The 21,515-nt window shown below is 38.9% G+C and overlaps 1 protein-coding gene across 3 annotated transcripts in view; it reads left to right on the top strand.

Annotated features, from left to right (window-relative positions):
• The window catches only part of LOC135473958 (semaphorin-1A-like), a 233,143-nt gene that overhangs the window by 68,425 nt on the left and 143,203 nt on the right, over positions 1 to 21,515 (top strand). For 2 of the 3 annotated variants that reach the window (XM_064753925.1, XM_064753924.1), the window contains exon 4: positions 17,835 to 17,901. The exons of the other annotated variant lie outside the window; for it this stretch is intronic. The gene's annotated coding sequence lies outside the window, so the exon portion shown is untranslated. The remainder of the gene's footprint in view (positions 1 to 17,834; positions 17,902 to 21,515) is intronic. 3 annotated transcript variants of the gene reach the window in all.

Here is a 21,515-nt window from a genome sequence, read left to right as displayed (position 1 = left end):
CAGGGCATCTGTTGGTAGCATGTCAATCAGATTTATTACCTGAGAAGATTAAAACTGACATCTGATGGGGATTAAGTACTCTTAACTGGTCTATGAATTATTGAAGTTGATGAAAGAGGGGGATCTTCATTTTGCTAATTGCAGAACCGTGGGGAGCCTTATAGTCTATGTACAAACATGTATAATTCATGTGTTGATGATGTGCATTTTGATTTGTTGATATGGTTGGCTGGTTAGTGTTCAGTACTGGTGAACTGAATAATGAAGATGTGGCAGAGATTTTCCTGTGACCGATTTAGTGTTATTGTCCATTTCCACTGTCATTTGGCTCTGTTCCAAGGACTTTAAGAGGATATATTTTAGCCATCATCAATGAAATCAAGAAAAAAATCAGTCTTCAACCAGTGGACCAACAGAATGCATTTTTACCTTATGTAGACAGGCTTGTGGCATGCTAATTGGATATAACAGAAACTGATAACTAATTTCCTACCTTGAGCATACGGCATGTGTTTGCACACTCTTGCCTTTTATCCATAAGGTCACTTGTGGACATACATTTTTGCATCCTCAAGCAGATAAGACGGCGTAAAACACCAATGAAATAAATAAATAAATCATTTAGAAAATGGGGCCTCCTTGGCAGAGGTGGTTAGCATGCCAGCATGGGGCATTGGACCAGTGTGGTTGCTGTGAGTTCAAGTCCAGCTCATGCTTGCCTCCTCTCCGGCCAAGCAACCTCTGGATGCGCATGTGTTTCCCTCGAGCTCTGCCCGGTTTCCCCTCCCCTCGGTTTCCTCTCCCCTTGGTTTCCTCTCCCCATAACGGCGGCTGTCGTTGTATAAGTGAAATTTTCTTCAGTACGGCATAAAACATAGATGCAATAAATTAGTAAAGCATGCAGAAAACATATTAAAATTAGATTAGAAGATACTTTTTTTTTATGATTTCAGGTGCATTTAGCTTGAAGGTGTTTCTTTTGTGTATAAATACTTTGTGACTTAGTGAATGAATAATACATTGAATGAGCAGAATTGCAAAATGTTTCACTTCTATTAATTTGGTCCGCTTCGGGAGCAGTAGATCCAGGATCAATCCTGGGTCGAGTCACACCTAAGACTTTAAAAGAGGAAGTTGTAACTTCCTCACTTGGCGTTCAGCGTGAAGAGGAAAGTGCAACGACTGGTTGACCCGTATCAGTGTAATGGCTTGGGCAGGGCGGCTAACATGTACTTGAGTAAGTTCTCTCAGTGACGCAGCACAAGGTAAAAAAGCGGTGGAAATTCGTCCTGCAACAAGGAGGCACATTACACGTACATACACACTAATGATTCCTTCGTCGTCATATGACTGAAAAATTGTTGAGTACGACATTAAACTCCAAGCACTCACTCAGTCTATTAATTTGCTGTACACAAGATATTGTTTGATACTATCGTTTACACCAAGTTGAATTTATTAAATTCATGCAGTATTTTTTATGATCACAGCCGGTTAAGGTATCATAGAAGAGAAAGTTGATTGTTCTGATGCGGAGAGTTGATATAAGAAAAAACAAAGGAAACCTTCTCAGATTTCTACATCGTTGTATTCCAGCTGCAGTTTCAAACTTTTGTTCTCCTCAGGGACCCTGAGGGTCAGCTGTATAAAGTCATGATTATATACAGTATATGGTCAGTGGTCGCTTAACATCATGAAACCAGAAGCGGCCAGCACTGACTTGAATTTAACCCTTTATGATTAACACAGTTGACAGATCAAATAGGATAATCCTGGTGTTGTCAATACAATACAAAGTTTGACAAACAGGTCAAGATCAGTCTTGTATACAGTTTCATATGTTAAATTTGAATTATATATCTATATATTATGAAAAATGATTCCTCTGGCCTCTGCCAGTTCTTCCAGTCCTTGGTCCTCTTTCACAAAACTTTATAAATCAATTTTTTGTAACTTTTTGTCATAAATGAATGCCCCCTTATGGCAGTATAACCTAGACGTCTTTTACGAAAAAAGTCACAAAAAATATGACATAAGAAGTTTTTGTGAAAATGGCCCCTGTAATCATAAACCTGGCTTAATTCCAGCATGTATTAAGGGGATTACCAGGCAGCATGATTGAAGAGAGTAATTGAAAGACGTAATACCCATGTACTAGAAGCAAAGAGAAAAAATAAATAATTAAAAACAAGATAGAGATGATCAAAAATATCGATTGGAACTGCCAGCATCTGCTGGTCTTGCGCTGGAAATTGGTTGATGTTGTAGCTCTTACTGTTCTTGGGACCTTCGGACCAGCCAATAATGGTGGCCTTAAATCATACTAGTTACAGATCACCTAATTGTCTTCCATCAATGTCGTGGGGAAGTTTGTACTTGACAAGTATGTGAGAAAGTCTGTCAGTGACTGGATGGTTGACTGGATGGTTTACCTGGGGCATTCACTCCACTTTCTTCCATCCATAAATCTCACCCATTTTGAGCATCTTAAATATTTTTTTTTTGAAATATGTTTCTTTATGCGCATGAATTTTTGTAGAGAATGTGGCTGTATAATTAAATAGTTATGTAGTAATGGTCTGAGTGCAAGTCCAGCCCATGCCCAAGTTTAAGGTTGGTTATTGCTGGCTGTTATTATATTCCAAATCAATTCATTTTTAAGAGTTGCACCACGCTATTTATGATTATTAATTAATGAGAAAAGTTTTGTGCAAACTTGCTGTCAGAATCTGTCTCGCTTGTTCTGTCATTTAGGTGCACGTTTTGTTGCATGTATAGTTTAGGAGGGGAATTACTTCCAAGAGACTTGTCGCAGACAGCCAAGGGGCTATGCTCATTGGTTGGAAGAGGGCTACAGAGATTTTGCATTAACTAGTGGGCGTGGGTGGCATGCAGTCTCCATTGAGAACTTACGCCTCTGCCATCTCTAGGTGACAAAATGTCTGGTGTGAAATTGGCAGACATGTTTAACGCTGATAAACACAGGTTGTAACTCCAACTTGAAAATTCGAGGCAGCCACTTTTTTATACATATTTGAGCATCATGGCCTCCATTCACACCAGAGTCTGTTTTGAGAGTAGGTATGTCTTGGTGGGACAGAACAGACTTGGGGTAGGTGAAACACTGCCCTAAGGCCTCAGACGAACACAAGATTGCCAGATAATGTTCACACTGGGACTCTTTTCATTTGAGTTGCTTACGCAAACTGATATTGACTGAATACATTTAATTCTGGCACAACTTGTTACATCAGTTCATATTGTGGTATCTGATAATTTACACCCACTGTGATATGCAGAGCTTGATGAACTTGTTTTTAGATATATTCGGCCCTTAGGTACACGTGGCTGTGAGGGCTGAATGTCACTGGCTTTGTTTTTATTTTAAAGGTGGAGAAAACATAAAAATGACAGTTGAAAGTTCAGTTGAAGGAGTGCGAAAAGTTATTCCTAAATGTGGTCTTCAATATTTTTTCTGATTTTTCCTTAAGGGGAAAAAGACACTTGAAAATAATTTTTTACGGTGGGTATTTGGGACCACCCTTCGTTATGTATAGACTTTGTTTAATATGTCATAAATGACGGTGGTGACACAGGTCTGATAAAAATTTTTGCACTAGAATTTGTTCTTTTCAGCTAACAAATGCATTAAACCTCAATTTGGATTATGTTTATATTTTTAATATGTTCATAAATATTATCTTAATTTAGGTTAAATGCATCTGTTGCGATATAAACAAACAAATTTACATTCAAATAAATTTATTAGACAAGCTTCACATCCTTATTTCAAAACATTATTATGCAACAACGATAAATGCGAAAAGTTGGTACCAAATACCCACGATACAAAATATTTTCAAATACCCTTATCTCTTGAAAAAAAAGTCCAAAGAAAATATTAAAGATCATATTTGCAAATAAGTTTTGACTCTTTTTCATCTAATTTTGGCATCATTTTCATCTTTTCTTCTCCTTTAATTCATGAATTCTTTTCAATACAGTTCATAACACTGCCATACAACGCCATTTTGTCGCTTCCTCTCCAGCCGTATGTGAGAAGGTCTGCAAGCAACCTGCGGATGTTCGTGGGTTTCCACTGGGCTTTGCCCGCTTTCCTCCCACCATAATGCTGGCAGCCGTCACATAAGTGAAATATTCTTGAGTACGGTGTAAAACAGCAATCAAATAAATAAATAAATCAATGCCATTTTGCAGCATGAAGTTTTTTTCTTAGAGTAATGATGATAACTGACAATTGGTATTGGTGATATGAACAATTAGCATAAAACCCTGAGGTAAATTTATAAGCAGCCAGAATTCACCAGTTTTTGTGATCATTTGCCAACAATAGCACTGTCATTGCTGCTCGATCTGGTTTTAGTCTCTATGATTAACAGTCATCTGTACAGTCAGAGATACATTTTTCTTTTATCTGCTCAGCACATTTAGGTAATTTAGGTCCTTGGAAAAATTGTCTTTCAAACTTTGATTCAGAAAAATATGTGTATGGTAAAACATGAAAAAATCATTCATATATTAAGGCTCATGGATTTTGATTCAGGTATGTGTTATTATATTAGCAGTGTAAAATGTTTTTTGACCAGGAGTGTTTTATGTAGCCTGGATTGAAGAATCGTTTAATTGGTAGGGCAGTTTGTATATGGAGTGGACATCAGAAGCCTGTGATGCAGTTAAGAGTGAAGAGTTAAGTTTCAAAGGATGTAAAGATCAATAGATTGTGACAAAGCCTGTTTGAGTGGTTTGTATACAAAGCACCAGTGTCTTTTAGAGATAATGGAGTGTTAGCAGTAATCCCCGCTGATGTGCTAATATTTACCTTGTCTTACCCAAAGATCTTTGGCCCAGCAAAAAGCCAAGGTGAGGACAAATTGACAGTAAAACTACCTCTACATTTTACCCATCTTCATTTTCCGTCGCTGTACGTTTTGGTCGTGGGTCATGTTGGCACTGGGCTTCTTGCACTGGTTCTATGTCCACCGCAGTAAATCTGTGGACTCCATTACTGTTGGGAGCTGTCAAAAGCCACCTCAGTGAGTTAAGTCCCCGGTCAACACAAATATTGTGAGTCTCTGGGTGCTGAGTTCTGTTGGACATTTTTTTTCCTTTTCATGAACACTCTGCTAGCAAGGGCTGTCTGTTTTTCGCCGCTGGCTTCTCCAGCCTTGGGGGCGCTACGTCTGGTGCACCCAAGATCAGCTGACCCGTGCGGTGAGGGGAGAAGGGCAGTTCAATTTCCTGATCAAACCGTCTGGCTTATTACAAAATGCACCCAGCATTAAATTAGTCCAATTGCTCTGTGCCTTCACCGAAATTAAATGCCTTGGAAGACTGCCAGATGAGGAAAAAAAAAATTAAGGGGAAAAAAAAAAAAAACAATTGACGTTTCTTTAATTTGTGTAAAGGGTGACATCCTGAACTGACTCGAGTCTGAGAGACAATTTGATTCAATTAATTTCTTCTGGTAGATTTCCTTGCCTTGTTTTAGTCAATTCCATGCACCTCTTAATGTAGGTTTACAACCTCTTTCTTTCTGTTTTTTTTTAACCTGCTATATTTTTGGATTTTTCTTTAGTTTTGACTTCTTTAAGACTGAATTGTCATTATTTATCTGGATTTTGCCACTATGTTGGCTTACTTTTGTCTAAAAGACAGTGGATGGTTTGTTTTGTTGGAAGTTTTGTTTTGTTATAATATAATGGATTCGTGAAATCTGGCCGCTCAAAAATATTTTGACAAGGGAGAGAAAGTTATATTCTCTATTATTGGTTTTGAACGACATCACTGTTGCTTGCTTAGAAATAACATTCATTTGCAGTTTGAAGCCAAACACATTTAAAAACAATATACATGTACACCTAAATGGTGTATTTGATTTAGAAATTTTCATGAGGACTTGACAATGTGTTTTTGGCACAATAAAATAAGGATTCTCTGAGGAGTATTTATATAGTCGTAGAAAATTAGCCATTTTATAGCTGTTTCATTGGTATTGCAAATCCTTACAATGATAGGATGATGTGCCATTTGAGCAGAGCACTGACAGCAGTTTCCATCCTATTACCAAGTAGAAAACAGTAGCCTAGGGCGAACTTAACCATCAAATGGCATCTCTTTATGGAGCAACCGGACGTATTAAACTTCAAAGCCTCCCATCTAGAATATAACGCCTGCAGCCGCCAGGCATGCCAATGAAATGTGTTTCTTAAATGTGTTTGATAATCCAGTATTGGCAATTTATATCTGGTGTTCATAGAGTGTAACAGGCTACTATGTAGGCACTTACATGTCCATCACTTCATAGGAGATAGAGATCAAACATGCTGAGCGACAGTTCAAAAGTATTGCCATTTTTCACAGACCAATTTTTTTTGCCCCCGAAGCAGACGATCTAACGTCTACCCAACCTGATGGCCTCTGAAAGGTCCGGTGCTTTCTGTTGGGAGAGGCTCTGGTTGCATTGGTTGACTGCAGTCAACTGCTGTTCTTCAATCTTGATTGTTTGTACTGTCGGTCCGTGAAACAAGAGAATTATGATGTGCCTCTAAATGTCATCTGAGATTGGAACTTTGATCATTCCGAGAGAAAGCATATTTGGGTTGGAAATTATTTAGTGTGGGAGTGCTTTTAAGCACCGCAGAAAACTTATTAACAGGCCATGACAAATGACATTTTTGTTTTCAGTATTCTAAAACTGGATCAGAGTTGATTACTTACGATTTCCCAACGATCTTGAAACTGGCAAACTTAGCAGATTTCGCTTGCATGAAGCACAGAATAAAGTTGAGTACTAGTGTCTCTGTGTCATGTGACACTGTTGTACCTGCACTGAGACTGTAAGGTCCAGTAAAAACAACTCTTCTTGTGTAACTCGAAATGCCCTCAATCAAAGTATTATTACTGTAATTCATCTACATTTTAGCATGTTTGCAAGGTGTTTATTTAAACATATTCCAAGTGCATTTATCTGTGTAGACTAATAAATTGTTCTTCTTGAGTAGTCATGAAATATACAGACCCAACCAGTGGATCTTTGTCTCCAAAGATCAGATGCAAAAAGTGATTAATTTGTGCTGAAATATTGTTTCGTATGCGAAAAGGTTGAGGAATTGGGGTAGAAAGCAGGAATATAGAAGACATTACAGATATAAGCTGGGTTAACATATCTAATTCTCCATTTCGATACTCTAGAGATCTTACATCACCATGTTCACAGGCACTGGACAGATTACTGTCAGCTTTTGGTGCGGAAGGGATGGGAGTGAATGCAGTTTAAGGCTCTTCTTGGTTGGAGGAGGAAATGTTCAGATACAATAAAGGGGGAATATGATCACATAGTGACATATCGATTGATCGACTGCGTGATGTATGGACTTGCGCCTGATTGCACCATTCATTGAGTTGTGGGAATGTGTATTTTGATGTGTTTGGGGTGGAGGTGGCTTGGATGGGAGGTGTCCCCACTGAGCGTTCTCCGCATGTGGGTGCATGCATGCATGGTTTGAACAGCGTGATCTGAAGGGAGACTTTTATGGCGCAAGCCGCGATGATAAGCTGGTAATAACAGTCCAGTGTTATGAATACCATGCAGTCACCATCCCGACATGACCCGTTAGAGGAAGTTTTATTGCAGATGTGATAGCCCGAGCCAGACGACTGTATCATAGAGTATTGTTAGTGTTGATTTTCTTATGACACTCTAATAAAACGGGCAAGGATCATGGCAGACAGGTATTGATCTGTGCTATTTTGTAGTAGAATCACAATGATCTCCCGATATTGCCCTTCATGCTTGCGTTAGTCCAGGGCATCGGACCGTAAAATAATCACAGCCTGGCAATTTAGTGCCGACAGCACGGGGCGCTACTCTGAATTGTTTCGGGCCGACGGCGGATTGAATTCGGCCAAATTGACAGGGGCTAATATAATGCCTGACTCTTCGGGCGTTGGCCCTTCATAAAGACAACTGGCAATTTCATAAAGTGAAGCTTGAAAGCTGGCTACTTGCGGTCAGGGATATTGATGTCCTCCGAGTAAGCCTTATTGGTATTTCACAGCAGTGTATGTAAACACACCGAGCACCGTAACTATTAATCCACCGTCCTAACTCTCCAAGACATTCTCTCTCTGTTCACACCACCATTATTTTCTTCAGCAGGCAACCTGTCTGCATTATGACAGCCTTGAATCATTTTGTCAAACAAGTGTTGCCCCACATGGATTTGGATCGTCTCAATCAAGTAAAACCCTACAGTCATCTGTATGTGCCTATGTCTTCCAGCTCCAGCTGAGACGAACAGTGACTTTTCCGGACCATTTTAACATAGCGATAAATAGGGATATACTTGGTAACTAAGTTAATAGAAGTCTTCCTGTGCCTTTGTACTAGGTTGTTGGCCTGAAAGTCTTTTTCGGTTAGGTTAGGTTCTTGATTGAGACCGGGAAATGGATTGATTATAATGACAGATATTTGAAGCAAATTTATCTGAAGTACTCCCTGCAAGAGTTCAAGACCAGTGTATAAGTATATGTATGAAAGACTTTGATTGTAATTTCATGTAGAGTTCTGTATGACAAAACTTTGTGTAAAACATGATAAGGAGTCTGTATAAAATTGGCATTAAACTTGAGTTGTCATAAAGACATTAATTAATGAATTTCACCAACTCTTTTAAAAATTATAATGGTAGGAGGATATAAATCAAATTATTCCATGTACTATGTAAACCACAACAATACGTCTGAGATAACTGACTTTAACTGTCATTTAAAAGGCTCTATTTTGGTGCAGTATTTTTGATCAAAATAAAAAGAAAACAATTTACTGCAGATTGTTCTTTAAGCATTGAGATCCATTTTCATAAGGGATATTTCATGTAAAGAGAGCAATTGCACTTTTTGCCATGATTCATGATTCGAAGAGCCCAAATGTTTACGATTTCATTTCCTTTAAATGTCAGCTGTATAGTCAGTTTATCAATCAGCACTGCACGGTACATTGTCACTGGGCCACCAAGAATTTGAACAACAATAAGTTTGAAAGGTGTGCTAAATTTCCGTAACACCAACACTTCCAATCAATAGGTTAGTGAAAGTTTGTGATCTGTGATGAAAAATATTTAGTGAATTTTGATTAAGACATGGATTAATTTCACAGTTAATTATCCATGTATTGTGCATGTCTTCATTAGTTTTGTGTAAGACAGGTCCTGGACAACTGCATGTATTTGAAAGCTTAACTGAAATGTAAAAAAAAAAGAAAAAGGAAAAAAAAAAAAAAAGCAGGAAGAGAAATATCTTTAAATTTATCCAAATCCACACATGAATCAAGATTACCGGTACCTTACAAGGCCATTTAAATGTGCTCAGCTTTCTTGGATATAATAGCCAAAACATGGATCATCCAAATAATGGAGTTGCTTTTACATTTATGGGGCAGACGTTCTTTTTATTTTAGGAATGTCATATTAGATTTATAGCTCAATAGCTAATGTGATCAAGATGAACTGGAGTACGATTTTTCAGATCAGCATTGGCAAAGTTGATGTAAATCCTTGACTCTTGCTTGATTAGTTAAGCAATATGTCCGTCCATTCATCATGGAGCGCATAGACAGCTGTTTAACATTGTAGACTCATCAATCAGACTGCACTTTGAAAACGGACGAATCACGGCGGACTTCTCCATTGCGGCTTTGACATGTGCGTGCTGGTCGTGCCACGGCATTCATTGGCAGATGGCAGATTGATCAATGTCGGACTATGTCGTTATTTGAACGCATTGGAATTTTATGCAAGAGGGTGATGCAATTTGGAGCACGGCTGCACGATGTCTGAGGCTCTTCATTGAGCTGCCCCGAGCACCCATTTCCTGATATCCAACAAACCGGGTGGCTGATAGTGTGATATATGGTGACACTGTTATTGTGATTGCGTGTCCGTAGCCAATTATTTTTACCTTATTGATTCCATCTGCGAGATGATGCATGGAGGTTTAACAGTGCTGTGGACCATAGCCCTGTAATTAAAGATAAGCCAGATATGGATGACCCCAAATTACAGATGGCAACTAGTTATGGCCTGTTTTTGGTGCCAACAGATCTTTTCTTTAATCTAGCATTTACCTGTCACTGTGCAATATTTATCCTGCAGCTCCTGTCCACACTGAGTGCCTCTGAGTGAGCATCGCGCTTCCCTCCATCGTGCTGTCATGACATGGAGTTCTGCGCACCAGACAGAAAGCGATCAATTCCCCGAGTCATTGGCTAAAAGCTTCCCCCGTTTATTCTGTAATTATTCGAGTCTCTCTTGGCATCTCAGGATTCCAATTAACCTGTCTTTAGCTGTCCAGGTAGTACCAAATTACTCTTAGCTCTTGATCGGCTCTGCGGCGATGTCTCTGCGATGAAATGCCAAAGAAAGGAGACATGCTGAAGGATGTAATCTCTCACCCCCTCTTCTTCGCTCGTGTCATTCCCTAATGTGCGAGCCCACTTTACAGTGACATCCAGCCATTAGACTAATGCCAGCTGATCAGATAGGGTAAATTAAGATGGTTTCCGTAAGATTCCACTCTCCAAGTTCTCCTGTAGCCTTCGTCATTAACTTTCCTTGACAGCTTATTCTCACATCTTTTTGCTGCACCCGCTTCTATTTAGTAACTCTGAAAACCTTGTCAGTTTTATCCAAATCTTTCCAGAGATCTTGGAAAATATGTGCACTGGAACGTGCAGGCTTTTAATGTGTTTGTCGTAACAGATGTTAGTTCATCAGCTGTTTGTTTGGCCAGGGTTAGGATGTTTTGAAATTCAATTAAAACTTCTAATGGGCATGGAAAACACTGTCTCATTCTTAAGACAGCCCTGTGGGAAGAAAGCACAAGGCCTGGGCTCGTGTTCGTGAATCAACTTATGACCTGAGTCATAAATTCTAAGTTCTTAAAAGGCCCACTTTTAGAGCGAGAAAGAATTCAAATTGTGGTTGATGCATTTTTTTTTTTTTTTTGCACTAAAGGATCGGTGTACAATTTTTACACTTTCTTGAGCTAAACATTTTAATTTTAGCTTTGTTTGAATTTTTGACTGAAATTGGCAAACTTGGGCCCTAGGCTCATGACTGTGATCATCATCATCATCATCATCATCACACAAGTAGATCAGTAGCTTGTCTCTTGCCAGCTTGTTGTCTGCCTCTAGTGCACCATTGGAATAATTGTGGAAAGAATGCTGAAGTACATGTAAGCTTTTTGCCCTATTACCCTGACCACAGTAACATCTCTTGGGCCTATTCCAATAAAAAAAGCCATATCTGACATAACTCAAAATTTAAAAAGCCATTATATTTAAAAAGACATTTTATTATTTGGCCCTCGAAAGTAAAGTGCCATCTTAATGCTTTATAGTTTTTCAACTTAAATTTTGCCTTAGTTTTATGAAAGTAATTGTATGGTAAATGAGGTAAGTTTTGCATGTGAATCACTGTCGTTTACTTTCGCACGATTTGAGTTGCCGACAAATGACAGAAGAGAGTGATTTGTCCCCAGCTGTTTCATTACCCTGCACTGCACTTGGCAGCTCTGGCTGCTGATCCTTGCCACGTGTGGTCAAGTCACTTGAGTTGAGCAGGTCTCCCGACTCAGTAGGCCTACATGTACATCTCTAAATATACCGATGAATGAAATCAAAGAAAGTATCAAGACAGGCGATGTCTATTACAAAGCTTTAAATTCCAAACACTGTCTGAAAGCATGACCATGCCAAACAAATGTACAATGTACACTTCAAATGAATCGATTAATCGGGTTAGGCCTACATGGAAGTCACTTCACACCGTTATCTGCTGAGATCCCTCATTATGGAACAAATACGTGTACAAATGTATTTCTCGAGTTTCCCTGAGAAATATCTGTCATCAGCTTCCCATGTCCATGTAATTCCAAATTTGTAAGTCAGTCCCCATGCACGTTGTGTTTCGTAACAGTTGGAACTGTCCTATTGCAGAAGAGTTACCTTTTCTGTGTTTTGAAATCAGGACCCCCCCAAAGTTGTTGCTTTAAGCGCAGTTTGAGTGATCATCTTCCACGAATTGACAAGTAAGCATTTGTGGGGCGCTAAGTTCTGTTATGGGTTTGTACATGAAGAGCTCTGCCTGCATATTAACGGACATTTGACATGCCATTCCACATGTGCAAAGGTACTGGGCTCCTCAATCTCCAGGGAGTTTTCTGACAAATTCCCTTTCATCATGAAATGGCGATCATAAAACAATCAAGGTGCACCTCTCGTTAAGTAAACCTTTATGTACTGAATTCATTATGATTAAAACTGAGGAAAACATGAAGTGTTGGTGGCAGAAGCATAGAATGACTGCTCAGTGAAGCGTGAGCTTGTTTATTACATTTGAGGATGGTTAACGCGCTAGCGCAGCGTAATGACCCAGCAGCCTCTAACCAGTCGGTCACTGTAAGTTCAGGTCATAATGTTTTCCTCATTGGCTGTACGTGGGAAGGTCTGGAAGCAACCTGCGGATGGTCGTTGGTTTCCCCCCGGGCCCTACCCGGTTTCCTTCCACCATAATGCTGGCTGCTGTCGTATAAGTGAAATATTCTGAAGTATGGCATAAAACACTAATCAAATAAATAAATAAATAAATAAACACATTCAGGGACTGTCCATATGATACCCTGACCACCGCCGATGCTCTCCCGCAGCACCCAGTCAGTAAGAACCACAATTAATGCAGTGACACCTGGAATACACTTTCCGAGTCCTAGGGCGAAACCTTGCGTCATTTACCATATCCTTTACCTAAGGATAGTTATGAAAAGCAGTAATGGAAAGCCTGTTACTGGTGTTGCCTATATACATACAGTGAGCTACTACCATGTCACAAAGAGTCTTTGGCAGTGCTGATGTGGCATTGTGCGCCTGCATGTTGACAGGATTCTGAACTTCCCTTTAATCATTTAGGGCTAGGACTGATGTTACAGTACACAAGAGAGATTCAGTTTTCTGAAGTTTGATTAGAAATATTTTGCATCAAATCCACTATGCAAATTCAATATAATACCTTTATGTACCTAGAAAAAATTGCTTCCAAACCAAACTTTTTCATTAGAAATGTCTAAGTTGTTACAAAAGCTATGCATGTTTGCTTAACTTTCTACTTTTATAATATATAATATTTATTTATTTATGGGTGATTAATGCTGTATTTATGTGAATTTTTCTTACATATATGGTATTAAACAGCGATTAAGTAAATAAACAAACAAGAATTTTTAAAATATGTTCAGCAGCAGTCGAGTTTTATGAGCGGAGGAACGATTAATCCTTGGAGGTATAAACCAATGGCCTCTGCCAAGTGACTGACGACCTTTTATGTGCACACGCACAGTCCATTGCAGAACAAGCTTAGTGTCATATCCGTAATGTCACAAGGCAAGCAATACCAACCATCTTCATTCTGTAAGGTACATTAATGGTATTAATCTGTCGACTACCTACATGTAGGCAGGAGAATATATTTATAGCCTTTGAGGATGAAGTGAAAGTGTATGTGTATATAACTTTTGTACAAGAAAACTTACCACTGTCTGTTACCAGATGTACATGTACATATCCATGTGTTTCAGATTAGGTTTCCATCCAGAAAATGAAGGTAGAGCCAACCAGTGGTTGATATTGAGTGACATATTTATGGCAGTGTAGATGACTAATTAGGGGAGCTTCCACCTGGGTCTCGTGTGTCACATCTGCATACTTGACAATCACATGCATGCTGTTTTTCTAAATCACTTGTGTTTCTTGTCTTCAGCTCTTTGTAACACAGAATTTTGAAAATGTACATAAACTGTAAAAGTCTTCTCGGACGGTCCCTTTTGATTTATATATCAAAGGGGATCGATTTGTGTGGATATTTGGGTTTACATGTCCGAGAAGACTTTCAGATGTATGGCCTATTTTACTGCTTTTAGTAAAGCTACAGGATGTCTTGTTATAAATACTAAATGCTTTAAAATATGATCACAGCTGTTATTAAAGTGAAATTTATAGTTATGAAAAAAAAAATTAACCTATATGAATTTCGTGGAAAAAAAGCCATTACTATGGTAATTAATTGCTCCATCTTGAAGCTTGTAAATTATGGATGAACCGATGAAAATTTTGTTTGGCATATGCTTAAAGCATGAAAGCAAATGCTAAAGTGCACATCTAAACAAGATAAGAGGGACATGCATGAAGACTAGAAACTGACTGATGAAGATCGGCAGAAAATGTGGTTAAGATTGTGCCCACGCATCTGTGTATAATCCAACCATGGCTGTTTGATGGGTGTATAGGATATGATTAGGGGTAGGATGGACACATAGGAGTAGGATGGATGCATAGGAGTAGGATGGACGCATAGGAGTAGGATGGATGCATGGAAGTAGGATGGACGCATAGGAGTAGGATGGACGCATGGAAGTAGGATGGACGCATAGGAGTAGGATGAACGCATGGGAGTAGGATGGACGCATGGAAGTAGGATGGACGCATGGAAGTAGGATGGACGCATAGGAGTAGGATGGACGCATGGAAGTAGGATGGACGCATAGGAGTAGGATGGATTCATGGGAGTAGGATGGACGAATGGGAGTAGGATGGACGCATAGGAGTAGGACGGACTAATGGAAGTAGGACGGACGCATAGGAGTAGGACGGACGCATGGAAGTAGGATGGACGCGTAGGAGTAGGATGGACGCGTGGGAGTAGGATGGACGCATGGAAGTAGGATGGACGCATAGGAGTAGGATGGACGCATGGGAGTAGGATGGACGCATGGAAGTAGGATGGACGCATAGGAGTAGGATGGACGCATGGAAGTAGGATGGACGCATAGGAGTAGGACGGACTAATGGAAGTAGGATGGACGCATAGGAGTAGGATGGACGCATGGAAGTAGGATGGACGCATAGGAGTAGGATGGACGCATGGAAGTAGAATGGACGCATAGGAGTAGGATGGATTCATGGAAGTAGGATGGACGCATAGGAGTAGGATGGACGCATGGAAGTAGGATGGACGCATAGGAGTAGGATGGACGCATGGAAGTAGGATGGACGCATGGGAGTAGGATGGACGCATAGGAGTAGGATGGACGCATAGGAGTAGGATGGACGCATGGAAGTCGGATGGACGCATAGGAGTAGGATGGACGCATAGGTGTAGGATGGACGCATAGGAGTAGGATGGACGCCTAGGAGTAGGATGGACGCGTGGAAGTAGGATGGACGCATAGGAGTAGGATGGACGCATAGGAGTAGGACGGACTCATGGAAGTAGGATGGACGCATGGAAGTAGGATGGACGCATAGGAGTAGGATGGACGCATGGAAGTAGAATGGACGCATAGGAGTAGGATGGATTCATGGAAGTAGGATGGACGCATGGAAGTAGGATGGACGCGTGGTACATCCAGGATGTATCCTGAGAAGCAGACAGTACTGTAAACAATGTTCTCAGTATTCTATGATCACCTGCTGGCTGTGGGTTCAAGAGCATTTTAAATTTGAGACCGTTCTTCCACAATCCCAAATTGTAGGTACGCCTGAGTAAAGGGGGGACAGGCGATATAGTGGTCTGACATTTGTCAGTAAACTGAAATGTCATAAGGCAGGTATTGGCTGAGTGTGTAGAGCACTTGGCTTTCAGTCAGTAAAGATGCAGGCTGGGACAGCAGATTCAATCTCAGCTAATTGTGGAGTTACCTGGTCTCAGTTTACATATGTGCCTTTGGGGACAGTGTGTGATTCACAACACTGTTTTGGCACAGTCTGATGTGCAAGATAACTCATCTTCCACCATTAAGGAAGTACAAGCAGTAACATGCCAAAGGTTGCTGGGTTTTTGAGAAGCCATCCTCTTTCTTCTGCCCATGAAACTGACCAATTTAGTATGAGTAGAAAATTAGTGGGAATAAAGTTTAACAGCAATCAAATGAAATACTGGGCACATGTTGACTTCCCTTCTTTGCCCATTACACCAAAACTACAACACTGTTTGGGACCTAGTCCATTGTATTTTTGTGGTATAATACAGAATATTTATTTATTTGAATGGTGTTTTATGAAATAGTGAAAAAATATTTCACTTACAAGATGGTGGCCAGCATTATTGTGGGAGAAAAGCCGGTTAAAGCTTCATTCCCATGTACAACTGAGGAGGCAGCATGCATGAGCTGGACTTGAACTCACAATGAGCTTGGTGAGAGGCTCCTGGGTCATTGTGTTGCACTGACACGCTAACCACTAGGTCATGGAGGCCCCTGATATAAATCGCTTACTATCTACTAGTTCCCTGTCTCTGGCTTGGTTTGAATGTTATGAAAGAAATGTGTTTGTTAGCCATATGCTGTCATCAGATGCCCTAAATTGTTCGGAGGCTAATTATATTAGTTAGACACATGCACTCAAAGCGGGAAACATGTCACTTGAACTGTCATGCAGAAGATTGAAAAACAACATTTTCGTTGGGCAAAAATGGAACATACAGATGTATATAGATGTGTAAATTATTGAGTCATGAAGGAGGTAACATTTTCAAGAAATCATCATTGCCTTCGTACTTTTTATCTGAGGACCCTGTTCTTGATTGAAAACAGAAACTTCCAAAAGGATATTTCGTTGTATGAATATAATTCAAACTTGTGTACAGTTTTATGACATTTTTGGGAAGGTGGAAACATTTTTGTATGCATTTTTTAATTGACAATATTTTGTGCACTTCAATCCTTACATGTACTATAGTGTCCATTCTGAGCCGTGTTGTATTCCAAGACAGGTGGAATGTGTCTGACACAGAAGAGGATTTCCTGGATTAACCTGAAGATTAGTAGAGACCTACCCAACAGTTTGTTCATTTATTCATTTGATATGATAGCAATTAGATTTGTGGTTAGCTGAAACCAGCATGCCTATAATTTCAGCAGAGTATCTTATCTGTGAAGCTTTCAGACCTAACACCTTACCCAGAGAAACCAGCCAGAGAGATTTATTTATTTATTTAATAGGTGTTTTACACCATACTCAAGAATATTTTACCCAGAGAGAGATATTATAAATACAGACCTGTAGATATTTATTTATTTATTTATTTATTTTTTGGATTGGTGTTTTATGCTGTATTCAAGAATATTTCACTTATACAACCGGGGCCAACATTATGGTGGGTGGAAACCAGACAGGAAACCTGCTGGAGGGAAACCCATGGCTGTGCAGGTTAACTGGTGGATATATATTCATTTATATGATATTGGTCACTGAATTAGTTGGAGACCATAAATCCTCAACCTTTTCACACATGAAAAATTAACTTTCAGTGCAATTTATGCAAATTTTTAATTTGATTGTGGAGACAAAACTGCATTGGTTGGATTGGCCAGTTTCAGATCATCACAAAAAGCATAATTTCATCAGTCAACATTTTATCAGAATACCTTCAGAATACATGAAAACACCTTGAGAACATGTAAAAAAGTTGAAGAATTACAATAAGTGAAGTATTCTTGATTACAGTAATAAATATTATTCACTCATATCGGTTGAATTAGATCGACACTATGTAACAAGGTATTGAGCTGTCTGCAAATATAGTTTGATGGCTCAGCCAGTAGGCCTGGCTATTAAATCATTTGTTGTGTCACTGGAGCGAATGTTATTCTTTCTGTGCTCTGTAATTACGTCATTGTTAAACGTCATAAGCATTTGACACGTTAGCTGATCATTATTAATATACTGCAGACACCTGAAAAATTCACTTTGCTTTTTTCAGGAGGGTATCACACCATTCGCCACTCGACCCTCGAGGCACCTAAGATCAATAGCATTCTCAGAATCAGGCAAAATAAACAACTTAATTAAAGGAAAAGACCTCTAAAACTTAATGTAAGCATCACTAAATAAACCATTAAAACTATGCGTAAGTATACTTTCATCAATTTTTAGAGGTCTTTTCCTTTAAGTAGGCATCACTACAGAGACCATTAAAAACTATGCGTAAATATACTTTCATTTATTTTAACTCGCCTGTACTAAGTAAGGCGAGGTGTTGTGAGAGGGGTAGAAAATGGCAGTGTCGGTGTTTGTGTCTGGGGTTAAGTTATTTTTTTTTTTTTTAGCTCTTGTATGATGGGCTCTCATACATGGATTGAAGGTTAAGATTTTTCTTTAGCTCTTGTATAATGAACTCATACATGGATTGAAGGTTAAGCTTTTTTGTTTAGCTCTCAAGTCTGAGGTATGGTGTGTAAATGCACATATTCGAATAGAACTTTAAGCCTTTTGTTTTAGTTCTTGTATATTGAGGTATCATACATAGATTGAAGGTTAGGCTTTTTTTGTTTTGCTCACTAGTCTAAGGTTTGGTGTGTAAAAGCACATTCTCGCATGGCAGGTTAAGCTTTTTTTTAGTCCTTGTATATTGAGCTATCATACATAGATTGAAGGTTAGGCTTTTTTTGTTTTGCTCCCAAGTCTAAGGTGTGGTGTGTAAATGCACATTCTCAGATTGTTGGTTGAGCTTTTTTTCTAGCTCCTGTATAATGGCAATCATACTTGGATCTCCAACTTAGAGCAATGGAAAGTTATGTTTTCTTTGTTGTTTTTTGTTTTTTTTTTCGCCTGCATACATCTCCAAAGGGCCTACTGATATAAACTTCATTGTGTTTTCTGTAGTAAATATGTTCTGAAGAAATTAAGCCTTCTTGCAGGGCATTAGTTTTGTGTATGCAGGGTTTCTGTGACTTTAGTGCTTATGAGATCTATGGACTTCGCCAGATTTACCATTTTTGTAATCAAGAAAAGTTTCATGTAGGGCTACAAATTTTATTCACTACCTACATGCAGGAGAATAGGAAGGATATTGTGTTCCTCTGGCGATTTTACCATTTTCCTGTTTTGTGGGCATCATGCACATATTCAAGTTGACTTTCTGTTCTCCTGTAAACATGGATTTCTACAAGCCTTTCTTGTAGGGCTACAGTTTCTTATGCAATCACTTATCTAGATTCCGTTTTTGTCTCTCTAACATCCGGTACAAAGAGTATCTGTAGAAAGCTTTTCACATCTGTATTAGTACTAGGAGCCAAAGACACTGGGCGATGCGTGTGCCTTCCTATACTCTGACGGAATGTTTAAACCATCCACGCAGACAGTGTATGTTGTCAGCTGAGTATTTGCTCAGCCAATCAGAGGGCTGCAGTGGCCACCCATTGTACATGGATTGCCAATGGTGGGTAGCGATTTGTGTATCAAAGACCACTCTAACGAGTTGGTACTAGAACAATCCACAAAGAAGTTTTTTTTACTACCATAGCTCATCATTTGCTCAGCCATTCACAGAGTTGGAATTGTTCACGCATTGGCGCATGCAGTTCACAATTTGCACATCAAAGACCACTGCCTCAATTTTGTGCACGAACTCCCCACAATGACATCTTTACTACCACAAGACTTGTCTTTATTCTGATTCCAATGTCTAGTTGACTGCTATTCTAGGCAAGCTGGTGCGATTCCCTGATTCTTGTTTTAGATTTTTGTGAAAAGCGGAAGAGCTCAAACGTTTGACTTCTAACGTGGGATTTATGGGCCATGCTTACTATCAGAGATTAGGAACTCGGACATCACAGGAAGTTTATTCAACTCTAATCATGACACTGAATGTTGGAATAACTCTATTTACCCATGAGTCAAAGATTACTGAAGTAATGTTTCAAAAAAATTCCTTCATTCTGGTGAACATCAGCAAAGAAAAAGGTGATGTGATGTCAGAGTTCTTAGATAGACAGTCTGCTGAATGTATGGCTCACAATGCCCTACAGAGTTCTCATATATTTGAATGCTTTTCAACACTTTTCAACACTCTGAAAAAATAAGTGAAAGTGTTTGTACGCAAATGTTTTAAGTTGTAAATATGATGAACCTTAATTCATATTTCAGCTTTCCTTTACTTTACGTTTTGTCGTAAATATGATGAACTTTGGTTCATATTTTAGCTTTACTTAACGTTTTGTCGTAAATATGATGAACCTTAGTTCATATTTTAGCTTTCCTTTACTTTACGTTTTGTCATAAATATGATGAACCTTACTTCATATTTCAGCTTTCCTTTGCTTTACGTTTTGTCGTAAATATGATGAACTTTGGTTCATATTTTAGCTTTCCTTTACTTAACGTTTTGTCATAAATATGATGAACTTTGGTTCATATTTTAGCTTTACTTAACGTTTTGTCGTAAATATGATGAACCTTAGTTCATATTTCAGCTTTCCTTTACTTAACGTTTTGTCGTAAATATGATGAACCTTAGTTCATATTTTAGCTTTCCTTTACTTTACGTTTTGTCGTAAATATGATGAACTTTGGTTCATATTTTAGCTTTTCGTTACTTTACGTTTTGTCTTAAACAAAATTATATCTAGGTGTGTAAATATTGTAAGTTTTACTGAGTACCTTGAAATGCTCCATTTAGCATTTTATGTAGAAAGGTCAAGGAGGTGTTAAGTTTGAAAACAAGCTTTTCTTTTTATCTGACTAGATGTGGATAGCCTGCTCTTGGTCACTATGGTACATGTTTTATGATGTATAGCATGTAACATTACACCTGAAATCTGTAGTCATTCCTAACACCTTATTCACACATTTACCAATGCATTTCCTGTCGGTAACCTGATAGGTCTCAGGTCACTGAACATGTCGCTCATTATCACCTTCCGACATTTCAAGCGTGTCAAGACATTTCGTCCACCTGAAGGCCCAGAGCTTTTTCTTTAATCTTTTATTTAAGCTACTATATATTGGTATCTGTGTTTACCTACATCACAACAGTTTAAGTCTCTTAATTCATTCTAGTGTTCTCTGTCTTTGACGCCTTTATTTCCTCTGCTTTCTTAGGCACTTGAATTGCATATATGTGTTTAATAACATTCAGTGAAGGCTATTAATCTAATCTGGTGAGTTTTATGGTGGCAATAAAGTTTGATCCATGTCATGATCACCTTCATCATTAAAGTTCTTCTGCTCCTGCATGTTATTATGATCTAGGGGGTAAAACTCAGGACTGTCTGATCATTGAACTATGAGAACCTGTTCATTGGTGTGGGATATAGCAGATAAACATACCTGCCTCTTACTTGATGATTTTCATTTGATCTAAAAGCCAAGTTGCCCAGCAACTTGACCGAAGAGAATCTATGATAATTCGTTATTAATTGTTAATATAATACTTTGTATCTATGTCTTGTAGGAAACTGGACTTTAAAATGTTTTCTTTACTTTTTATATTGATTTGTTTAACTTGCCAGAATTGGCCTATTTGCAACAAGTTGAGATGTAATATGCCCTTGCCTATAGGCAGATTGTTAAAATGGTCAAAGGAAAAGCAAAAAAGGAAAGATAGCTTTGGCAAGATATGAAATCCTGGAAGAGCTTGATGCAGTACCGCCCTCGCCCAGTA

This window comes from Liolophura sinensis, chromosome 8 (genome assembly GCF_032854445.1).
Source record: "Liolophura sinensis isolate JHLJ2023 chromosome 8, CUHK_Ljap_v2, whole genome shotgun sequence".
Classification (NCBI taxonomy): domain Eukaryota; kingdom Metazoa; phylum Mollusca; class Polyplacophora; order Chitonida; family Chitonidae; genus Liolophura; species Liolophura sinensis.
The sequence above is the reverse complement of the archived record's forward strand: the minus strand, read 5'-3'. Positions and strand labels throughout refer to the sequence as shown.